At 40.3% G+C, this 11,329-nt stretch overlaps 1 protein-coding gene across 24 annotated transcripts in view; it reads right to left on the bottom strand.

Moving 5' to 3' along the window:
• The window catches only part of ERC2 (ELKS/RAB6-interacting/CAST family member 2), a 1,070,068-nt gene that overhangs the window by 104,270 nt on the left and 954,469 nt on the right, over positions 1-11,329 (bottom strand). The gene's annotated exons all lie outside the window — the stretch shown is intronic.

The following is an 11,329-nucleotide window of genomic DNA, read 5'->3' as shown; positions in this document are numbered from 1 at the left end:
GTATCATTATGTCCTGGAGCATCAGGCGATAGAAAGATAAATTTCAAATCCCACTGAGATCAGTAGAAGGATTTTCATTCACTTGAACAAGCATGGAATCATCTCCTTACTTAACATTCTATTGATCAATATTTTCAAAGAGGCACCATTAAAAGGTTCAATAAATCAGCCTCTGAGAAGATCATCATGAATACTTCTGAGACCAATTTCAACACATATACCATCATTAAAACTGATGAAATTTTCTCTTTCATTCTGGCTAATATGGAGTTGTTTGGAGTTCATTTCCTAGTCTCCAAGTATTTCCTGAAAACACAACTACCCAAAGTAAGCTGAGAGATCCATGATGAAAAGGATCATGATGAGAAGTACTAGTACTTTCAGACTCATAAAACAAACTGAAAGCAGTTCCGTGTTTAGGCCACAATAAAATCGAAATGGTGCATAATGGAATTCCCTATTCATTTCTCTCATAATAAAGACAGGGTTCACATGTACAGTGGCACCTAAGGTGCGAAGTTTCCTGAGGAACGCACACTCCCCTTGCAAGCCTCTAGTTCTGCTCCAACTTCTAATAATGTGACAAGGTTGGTCGTGATGTATGAATCCACCAATCTCAGCATATCCTACCCTTCCCTCAGGGAACCTAACATCTGTACCTACTTCAAATATAAATTACAGATGTTGAGTTCCCTGATGGCAGGATATGCCACAATAGATGGGTAGGGACATCACAACCAGCCTTGGCATATCCGAAGCTGGAGATGAAGTAGAGGCTCACATGGGGGGCATGCGCTTGTGGTGAACCAGCTGCTCACCCCAATCTCAGGTGCCACTCTACGTGTGAACTCACCCAGTGCCAGGAATCTGACCACCAGCTAACAGCAATACCAACCCTCATCATGCTTGTTGACTTTATACATAAAGAAACTAGTGCAGAGATCTCATCCCTCTCACTGGACCATGTTTGATACATGGGACAGCATGGTAAACACAAGAAGGATGGCTTGACTCAGAGATAATCAAAAGTAATACTGAATTGTTCTCATAGCTTGCTTAAAAAAGTCAGACTATCATCCAAGAATTTACCCCTGGATTCTCAAAAAAGCCAAAATAAATGAGACCTCTATAGACTTTAAATATCCATTTGATATTCCAGATATGCTCCATTTTAAATAGAAGTCTACATTACATAATTCCTTGATACAAAACAGAAGAGGCTACACAAATGTACTTTATTACATAACAAGAGTTCATTTCATATAGGAGTGAAGCACGTCCTCTTAACCTGTGACAACAAATGTATTTATTTAGTTTTCTTCTTAGTAAGAAAGCAATTAGTCCCCCCCCAATAAAAATATCCTTATGCATTTATAAACACTACTGGTAATTATGTAATTACCTTACCCAATCATGTTAAATTGCTGTCAGTTCAGTTCCCACCACTGATTACCTACACAGTGTACTAAATCTAAATGAAGTCTTTGCTAAAGTGCACTTAGTGATTCACAAAGGTGTCTCTATGATTCTAAAAACCATAACAGCACTATATTATTTGCTATAATCACCCAGTGTCCAAGGTCAAGGACAAATCTCACTGAACTTCTTGTATAAAATTACAAAGAAACACAGAATCAAACACACAGCTTACTTTTTGTGTTCCTTGTCTTGACTTCTGCATTTAATAGTAAACTTTCACCTCCACACGCTAAATGCCATAATTATATAATTAAAACTCATTATGCAATTTAACCTATAGATTTTTATCCTATAGGATCTAGATGAATTATTTTGTTCAGTGGCCTTGGAAAATTTCATAATATGAAATGAACCAACAAGACTTAAAATTAAGGAAGAGATAACTACAAATTAATCAAATTAATACTGCCAAGGGGCCACTTACAAGCAATTTAATGTAAAATAAATCCAGTGGTGATGATCTCCTTAGCAAACTACCAGTAAAATGGGTATGGGGCCATAGCTCAGTGGTAGAGTATCTGCCTTGCATGCAGAAGGTCCTAAATTCAATCCCTAGCATCTCTCGATAGGCCTGTAATACTGAACTAAATGGACCTATGGTCTGACTAAGTAGCTGTAAGGCAGCTTCTTACATTCCTCGACAAAATACTTTGCAATCTTTTATACATGACAACGGTCAGAAAGATTATCATGCTGAAATATTTGATGATACAGCATTACCATGCTGTCAATATCTGATGACACAAATTAGATAACAATAGATCCCTCCTGGAACAGTTTTTAAATTCTGTCTTATCGGTACTTCCCAGGTTAATATGATAATGGTTAAATATTTCAAAACTTTAAACTAATTGAATACATTCTGATTATTGTCATCACAGGGCCAGTTCACACGTACACATTAACTGCAGTTAAAGCTGCCAGAGTTTTTAACTTAATTACACCCGAATGCATAAAACCCCTGTTAAGCCTCAAAAGTTAACTCCAGTTTGCCCTGACATACTCCAGTTGGGACATGAGGTTTTCTCCTGCAGTTTTGCCGCCAAAGTGTTATGCCTGAAAGGAAGACTCGCCCCTAACTGTGGTTAGGCACTTCTGTCTGACAGCAATTGCCTCTTGGAGATTCAGTATCACCCCATCCTTCCATCTCTTCCCTGTTCTGTCATGAAATTTAAAGAGACACAAACCTCCTACTAATTTCTGCTGCAAGGCACTGTGAAGTCTTTTGTTTCTCAGTAAAGTAAAATCTTTATTTCTATATCCATTGTGTTTCTTTCAGTTAGCAGTGCAGAGCCCACACATACACATACACATACTCCAAAAGCAAGCCACCCTTCTACAGGTACAAGCCTATTCACTCTTACTTAAGAGGAAGCCCATTGAACTAGATCACTCACTTCTGAGTAATCCCAGCAAGCCTGCTAACTATCCTAGGATTGCTCAGAAGTAAATGATTCAGTTCAATGGGCTTCCTCTTAAGTAAGAGGAACAGTTCTCTCTCCCTGCCCTGAACTGCTCCATTGCTTTCTTACTCGAAAGGGGAGAGGAGAACACAAAGAGGGTCGGAGAAAGGACATCACCAAATGACTCTCTCTGCTACTATGCTGCTATGTCTCCTCAAAAACCCCAAACAAAATAGACAGAGGAAGATGGGGGAAAGAAAAGAGGAAAAGTTAACTGCTTTGCAGAGAATGAGGGGAACTTTTCAGTTATTTGACAATATTTATTTACCATACTTAAAGTTCTGCTTTGCAGAAGATCTAAGGCCAATTTAAACATTACAGATTCCATGTGGGGCATACCAAAAAACCCTTCTGCACTGTGACCGTGTTTGAGGGCTACTTATCATGTGCTTTGACACAAGAGTAAGCAGCATTTGTATGCCACTGCCACAAATCCCTGGTACACCTAAGACTAACATGGAGACACTGCTGCATGCAACAAGGAGCTTTCAATTGCTACACCTTCTGTATGAAATGCCACAGCATATGGCATATTTTAGTGGCATTTACATGCAAACTGTGATATATTTTGGTGGTATGTATGTCAAATCAGCTGAAAGACTAAACTTATGACCTTCTCTTATCTAGGGCACCTCTGAGGTACAAGGTCTGGCTTTTCCAAGATCTGGTTTCTCTGGGGACACCTGATCTCACATAAGAACATCCCTGCTGGAACAGGCATAAGGCCCATCTAGTCCAGAATTCTGTTTCACAGATGTCACTGGGAGCCTACAGGCAGGAGTTGAGGGTATGCCCTCTCTCCTGCTGTTACTCTCCTGCAACTGGTACTCGGAGGCATCCTGCCCTTGAGGCTGGAGGTGGCCTATAGCCCTCCGACTAGTAGCCTTTGATAGATCTCTTCTCCAAGAAGTTATCCAAACCCCTCTTAAAACCTTCCAGAAGTTATCCAAACCCCTCTTAAAGCTCGCCTCTTAAAGCCTACCACATATTGTAGCATAGAATCCACAAGTTGATTATGCGTCGAGTGAAAAAATACATCCGTTTGTTGGTCCTTGATTTCCTGGCAATCAATTTCATGGGATGACCCCTGGTTCTTGTGTTCTGTGAGAGGGAGAATAATTTCTCTCTATCCACTTTCTCAACACCATGCATGATTTTATAGACCTCTATCATGTCTCCCCGCAGTCATCTTTTTTCTAAACTAAATAGCCCCAGGTGTTGTAGCCTTGCCTCATAAGAAAGGTGCTCTAGGCCCCTGACCATCGTGGTTGCCCTCTTCTGTACCTTTTCCAGTTCTACAATGTCCTTTTTTAGATGTGGTGACCAGAATTGTGCACAGTACTCCAGGTCTGGCCGCACCATAGTTTTGTATAAGGGTATTATAATATTAGCAGTTTTATTTTCAATCCCCTTCCTAATGATCCCTAGCATGGAACTGGCCTTTTTCACAGCTGCCGCACATTGAGTCGACACTTTTAACGAGCTGTCCACCACGACCCCAAGATCCCTCTCCTGGTCAGTCACCGACAGTTCAGATCCCATCAACATATACTTGAAGTTAGTGTTTTTCATCCCAATGTGCATCACTTTACACTTGCCAACATTGAAGTGCATTTGCCATTTTAGTGACCTCCATGCCTGCAAAGTACCCAAACGAGGACCAAACCAGCCTGGGCTACTCAGGGGAAAGCTGGTGTGGGAGAATTGCTGCCACAACCCCCATGGCTGCCGCAGCTTGTACTTGTAAGTACTTATTTACTCCCCTCTTGCCCCCTCTATAATTAGAAAAGCCCCCCTGCCCCTTTACTGGTAAAGAATAATCCTCACTGGATTCCCCTTTACCAGTATAGCTTCAAGCCGGTCGACGCAGTTCAGTTCAAACTTGAACTGGGTCTGGCTTGACTGGGCCAAAAACGAGCCAGGCCAGGTCGAAGCTGGTCCAGATTTGAGCTGAACTGGCAAATCCGGTTCTGTGCACACCTCTGTAATACTGTGCTAGGGCAATGAATAAAAATGTACCCATGCAAGAAAGTTGCACAGCTGAGGAGACACTCAAAGTTTCACAACCTTTTGAACTTTGGTCCACTTCAATGGCATTGCACATGTGCAACAAAGACAGCAGATAGCTTTGCATAATTCCCCGCAACATATATGGACTGAAGAAGAGGTTTCACAGCAGGAGGCACACAATCAGTTGTACATGTGTCTGGAATACAAGCTTCCAACTTAATGGAACTAGCTAGTGCAATATCTTCATGGCAGTGCAACACGTGGCATTAGTTTGGATGTCAGTCAGTATGTGCACATTTAAATAAATGCTGTTCTCAGTTAAATTACATGTTAGGAGCAGCCCTGTCTTTCCGAGGCTCTATTTCCTTTTATTTTACCAGAAAAAGCAGCTATTTAAATGCAAGTGTGTGATGTGTGTTGTGAAGGACATAGATTTAGATATGCCATTATGAAATACAAGTTCAAAATGTAATATGAGAAGTAGCTGCTGGAGAGACCACTGTTTGTAACCAGCATGACTATTCTAATGTTCTCTATTCACCTTCATATATTATCTTTTTCTTATTCTTTATTCAGAGAAATTAGCCTTTCAAAATGTGGGTCTACGAAAGTAACTCAGAGCATTCACCAAATTCCTAAATCAGGTCCATTCTAAAGCTAAAAACATATATTTATTGGTTGACATCCTGCCTCATCCCCTATTTTACCTGCAATATGTCATTCCCATCTGGAAAGAACAAGATCCTGCTGTTTTTAAAGTTGAACCCCCGCTGATATTTGGCCATTCAAAATATTCCATCATAGTTTGTCTAATCCAATATTTTCCAATATCTCCACATTTGGATCCCTTTGAAAGTTCTTTTTCTGTTCTGAGTTTGAGGTTCTCTAAGTTGGGAATCAAAGTTTTAATACGGTCTTTAAAAACCAAAGGGATTTCCCCTCAAAAGAAAGTTAAGGGGAAAGTCTACAATTCCTCTAGTACCAAACATTATAGTGTTCTGCTTTATTCTATGAGTTGCCAATTTAAAGTGCTATTTTAATTGTCCATTTTCTTATTTTAGAAGTCAGGTTTAGTTTGGGACTTCCTGCTGATTAGGACTGCTCATTAGATGTTTAAGTTTAGTTTGGACAAATGCTGAGCTCTGCATATTTCTCATCTTCATGCAGAAACTATTTGCCAGGTTATTTAAAGCAGACAGTAGGGCAGTTCACACGGCCATAAGCTGGGTGGGAGACAAGACCTATCCAGTTTCAGGAGCTCTGTGTGCTCCCAATTTGAGGCCATGTGTTAGACTAAAAACAAGATCAGAGGCGCTTGGTCATCTGTCAAGCCCCCACTGGCACACTCATCCTAATGAGTGTGCCCTATCCAGATTCCTTCCCCAGCTTCTTAACGCGGTAGATGGAAAAAATATCCTACTCAGAGAGAGTTAACAGACAATAAAGATCCCCACCTCTGAACCTGTTTTTATCTCAAAACAATTACAAATTAGGAGCACTCCCAGCTCCCAAATGAGGGTAGGACGCATCTCCTGCCCTAGTAACCATCGTGTGAACCACCCTACTATATCCCAAAGTAAAGGAGATACTTAAGATTAAAAAGCATCTTAGAAAATATTACTCACCATTTTTATTTGCTGCTACTTTTGCAAACAAACACCTCTTTAAAATCCTGACCATGGTCTACATATACAACAAAATATAAACAGAACAAAATTTGTGAGCTATATTTTAATAATCTTTACAGTGGCTACTAGTATAAGGCAACCTTATCTTATAGATCTGTTTTAATTGTGTTGGTGCAAAAGAGCCAAGAGAAAAGGCCAGCTGAACTTGTGATCTGTCATGAAAATGGCAGGGGGCTGGATCCTAACCTTTTGCTCTGTGGTGCTCCATGGCCAGTAGCTTAGTGGAGAGTTGAGCTCTTAGAAAGGATTTATTGCATGCATGGGAGGAGCTCTGGCCATGGATCACTACAGTGGTAACAGTTATCAAACAACCTATGGTTCCTTCTGATCCTGACTCTTGTAGCTCTTTCTCCTTAACATAAAAATCCTAGAAAACTACTAGAAAACAAAAAGACTGAAAATAAAATTAAAAAATTGAATGGGCAAGGATGACACTATCACCACACCATCTTCGATGCTTTGAAAAGCTCTCATCTTTATAGTGTTGCTCCTGTGCCCTTTATTTTTATTTATTCATTGTTAAATTTATATACCATCTTTCATTAAAACAATCCCAAGGCGGTTTACACAAAAATTAAAACAAGACTATAAAAACACACAATTAAAATCTAAGCTAAAATATAAAAAGATAGATCTGACTAAAAAGATTTAAAATACACGCATAAAATATTATTATTATTATTATTATTATTAAATAAATTATTATTATTATTATTATTATTATTATTATTATTAAAATAACCATACAAAATACAAAGAAGCAGCAGTAGAGACAATCATATAAAAAGCCAAGATTTCAAACGCTTTCTAAAAACTGTGATCTCCCTCTGACCCCTTTCTTCCCAGGTGTATTCAAAGTTACCAAAGAGTGCAGATTCTAGAGTTTACACATGAAGGCTGGTACTCTCCTTTTAAATGCATTTAAAAATAAAATAAAATTGAAAAGTTTGTTTCTGTACCAAAAAAAAAAGGTAAAATGAGCAAGAAAATCAGAAAAGCTAGCAGCAGTTCACCAGAATCAAGTTATCTAATCCCCCTCACAGCCCTCCTGTGTGGTGGAAGCTATAAAATAACAGGTCCAGGCAGGCTTCCCTAAGGAGGCTACACCACAATGAAAATGCTATAACTGAAGAAGGCTCTGTCTCTTGTATCCACCATGCCAAACAGCAGAGGGGCATGAAGCAGGAATGCATGGGAATTAGCATATACGGAAAAGTTCTCAAGGTACGCAGGCCCCAGGCCATTTAGGGCCAGCACTTTCAACTAAGGCCAGAAATGAATACAGGTGAAACTACTTCAGAAGAACACGCTCCATCTGACAAGTTCCAATTAGTAGGGCAGTGTGAAGCAGGTCCAATCTGGGGGACACCTCATAATTTTGGAGGAGTCTCAAAATTGATTTGGATCCACTGAGGTGGGGTTTTTGCTTCACTTTGACCTGAGCCTTTTGGCCCTCCAAAGTTTCATTTCAGTCCTTCAGTGCAACCACCCCACCACTACCCCCCACCAGGAACAAGCAGGGGGCAAGGAGAAGGCCACTTTCCTATATCTGCACTTCTAGCAGCAGCAAGGGAGACTTTTATTCTTTAATTTTCCTTAAGTTCTGGGAATGGCATGGTTGCTCCTGGGTGTTTTCTGAGGTTGCAATAATGGAAGATGCTGTCTACTCCCATACTGTCAGAAACAAAAATACATTAATGCGGCCTGCTATCATAAGACCAGCTCTCAGCCAGGTATGACTGTCCAGTTTCACAAACAAATCATAACCTTGGGTTCAGTACTGAAGAGGAATGATTCTTTAATGAGTAGGTTTTTTAAAAAGTCACTGAGAGACATGATACACAGCCCTTGGTCACCAGAAGAAGGGTTATGGGTCCAGACTTCAACTCCTGCACTGAAAGCTTCTTTGTGCAAGAGATCAGACATGGTGGAGGGAGAAATTTTTGCATCTCCCCCCCCTCCAAAAGCCCTTTCCACTTGTGTAAATATGTTCCTGAGGGCTGCACATGCCTCAGGAATAGATTTATACCAGCAGAAAGGGCTTTTGGAGGGAGGGGAGAGAGGTGAAAATCCTCCCCCCTCCCTCCATGCCCACTTTGGATGCTGAAGATTTCTTGCAGGCCTCTTTCTGGTAATGGAGGGCTGTGCATCAGGTTTCCCACTAAAAATTATCTGTAGATGTCAGTCTCCTAAAAATTGGATGCTTCTCCAATATTTGCTTTTTGGCCCATCTTCAGTCTTCTTCAAATCAGCTCCAGAGGGAGGACAGCTGGAGTGAGATAGTCTAACACTGTGGGAGCCAGAGGCTGCTTTACTCAAAGATTCTACTAATAATTCTGTACGGGTCCATAGTCTTTGCCATATATAGTATTGTGCTATAGTTTTTGGATGCTATATGATTAACTCCTTGCCCTACAAAACACAACACAGAGTTTATCCACATTCTTATTACATTTTTCTTTACTACGAACTGATGCAAATTATTTTTGTTTGGCCTGCTCTATGCTGACAGCCATTAATTCTAAGGCCTAAAACATAAAGGGACAGAGCTAACACATGTTTTTAATCCATATGTAAGTTATCCAATTATTTTAGGTAAACCTTATGATTGTAACCATTCTGTATACTCTAATATAATTAATTATTTCTCCTAAATGGCTTACAAGCCCAATACCATCCTAGGTGGAAATATATGGTGGAGTAATTCTTACTAATCTTGACATTATTTAAAGATTATTTAAAGATCATTATTTAAAGATTAAAGATTATAATTTAGTCATTATTAAGAAGATACTAGCACGATCGGGGAGCATTTTTCAGGTATTAAGATTGCAAGATTTATCATTATAAATAAAGCCTGTATGAGTCTTGGGCAAAGATGACTAATTTGACAGACTGGACATGTTGGAATATAATAAACTGAAAAGGTCAGATTTTCAAATACTTTCTCCCATTTCAAAAATGAATTTCCTGATCCAATTAGCACACTAGCTCCCAGGAAAGGATACTAGGATGTAGTGCTTCTACTAGTGGAGATATTGCACATTGGTGCTCCTATACTCAAACACCTCCTGCTCTTGCTGTTATGCAAGAGAATTATGTCACTTGGCTGGTCCTGTAGAGGAGACAATCTCCCCTCTGGTCCATAGGGATCCCAGAGATTGGCACAGATACACACCAGTTACTGGTTACCCTTCCTGGCAAACAGTTCCAGACAGCTTGCTAGACGTGAGACTGAACATTAGCCCCAATACCACTATTGAGCATTGTGGATAAAGGCAGAATTAAACATTACACACAACTGTACATAACAAAATCCAGATGGAGATCCTTCTTAGAGAAAAGCCACTTTAGGATGGGTAAACTGGAGCAGAAAAAGAGAGAAGTGGATACTTCCCCTGCCAGCTGCTTTTCTACTGTGACTTTCCACAACCATTTCCCCCCATAGTGTTCCAAACTCATCAGAACAGCCCTGCTGGATCAGGCACAAGGCCCATCTAGTCCAGCATCCTGTTTCACACAGTGGCCCACCAGATGCCTCTGGGGAGACCACAGGCAAGAGGTATGTGCATGCCTCTCTTCTGCAGTTGCTCACCTGCAACTGGTACTGAGAGGCATAGTGACTCTGAGGCTGAAGGTGGCCCACAGCCACCAGATTAGTAGGCATTCTGCACTCATTGTTTACCCTTGCACATATGCATCTGGAAAGCTGCTGGGAGAAGGGGAGAAGTGGGGAAATGGGAGAGGAAATGTCAGTGGGAAAGGGGTGAGCATTTCTCCTCTTCCATTCCAAAGCCAAACCTCCTAAAGAGTCTTTTCTCTAAGAAAAAGCAGTCATCAAGATTTCATTACACACATTTGCATGTAATGTTTAGTTCTGCTCTGAAGTTGCTATTGCAGATCAAGTCAAGGATAAGACAGCCAAATATTTTATTTATCAAAACAATTTATACCCCACCTTTCTGTTGGAACATAGGACAAGTCATTATTTATGGTTTTCATCAGCTTGAAAGAATAAATTCTAAAGAAGGTGTAAGCAAAATCATATGAATATATGATAAATCATTTAAAATATGCCAAACATAAAAATAGCACATGAATCCAATAACAGTGTTCATTTTCTTTACAGTGTGGTAAATATTGTTAGCATACACTTTAATAGTTATGTCCGCCTAGTTCATTTATGTGGCCACAGTTCATTTTATGCTTAGTATTGTGAAAATGTTGATATTTAATTCCTTAGCATTCACAAATAAGTAGAACAAATTCCCAGGACAGTCTCCCTGAGTAGGGAACTCCAGAAGGCAGAAACCATGATGATACAAAATGCTGTATCGAGCAAAATGTATATCATTATGTGACTGTATTGTGTTTGGGAGGAGGGCCGGTATGTCAAAAGGACTTGGGAGAGGGCATAAGTCGCAAAGTAATACATTGTCAGGGATGGTGAGCAGGTTTTGCCCCACGACAATGAAGAGCAAATGCAGTATTTTACTTTTAGTAACAGGAGTGGATGGCAGCCTTTCCTTTATTTGGGAAGCGGTAAAGTGGCATACTTAGGGACTCTGAGCTGCCCATTACCTGTGCAGACCCCAATATCTTAGACAAGATATAAGTGTTGGTCCCTGTCAGGCCAGACTCCCCCTTCTCTCCACTGGCTGGCCTGAAAGGGCTTGGCCATTTCTGCCT

The sequence above is a fragment of the Hemicordylus capensis genome, chromosome 2, assembly GCF_027244095.1.
Source record: "Hemicordylus capensis ecotype Gifberg chromosome 2, rHemCap1.1.pri, whole genome shotgun sequence".
Lineage (NCBI taxonomy): Eukaryota > Metazoa > Chordata > Lepidosauria > Squamata > Cordylidae > Hemicordylus > Hemicordylus capensis.
Note: the sequence above shows the minus strand (reverse complement) of the source record. Positions and strands in the feature narration are given on the sequence as shown.